Raw genomic sequence first — 775 nt, forward strand, 5'->3', positions numbered from 1 at the left:
CCCTTCAGCAGTATCTTGCCGGCATGAGCATGAGCATTAGTATCTAGGATTGGTGGCTGATGATGGGATGGACTCCTAATGGGGTCCTCTCTGGATAGTCCATCCCTTCATCCCAGCTCCAAACTCTGATTTATTTTATTAAAGGTCTTGGAGACCTGAAACAAGTACCATACTCTTGCCTTTGCCTTCCAAGTACTGAGGACTGCAGAGTGAAATGCTTTTCATCCTGTATGCAAAACTACTAAACGTCAGCAAGTAGCTACCTTTATGCACTGAACATGCCTTGAGCATCTTAATTACTCCTGGTGTCATATTACTGAATTATCCCCTCGCCCCTTTTGATGCAAAAGCAAGAGCTTTATTTTCTGGCGCTTTGTGGTCAACCCTCAATCAGTCCCTCTAGGCGAGTGACGAGAAGGAGATCCTGAACAGCTATTACAAGCAGTTTTTATACTTTTTAGGGGCACAGGTTACATCAGTAAGGTTATAATTCAAACTTATTCGCTAAGCATATTGACCTCTAAATCTATTGGCTAGCAAGCATGACATGCATTTGAACTCTACCTGGGACTTTCCAGAGGGTCAGGTAACTATCAGTCAGTACACTCTGAGAATTTTTGACTAAAGAATATTCCTGTGGGTGGAGAATGGAACTTGGACTAACCCTGACCCCAGGAGAGAGGGGGAAGTTGTAAGGAGGGTGTGGGACTGGAAAAAGCGCTAGGGTCTCTCATTCCCGCCTTTTTCTTGTACAATCTCCAATTCTGTAGCTATG

This window comes from Mus pahari, chromosome 8 (genome assembly GCF_900095145.1).
Source record: "Mus pahari chromosome 8, PAHARI_EIJ_v1.1, whole genome shotgun sequence".
Taxonomy (NCBI): Eukaryota; Metazoa; Chordata; class Mammalia; order Rodentia; family Muridae; genus Mus; species Mus pahari.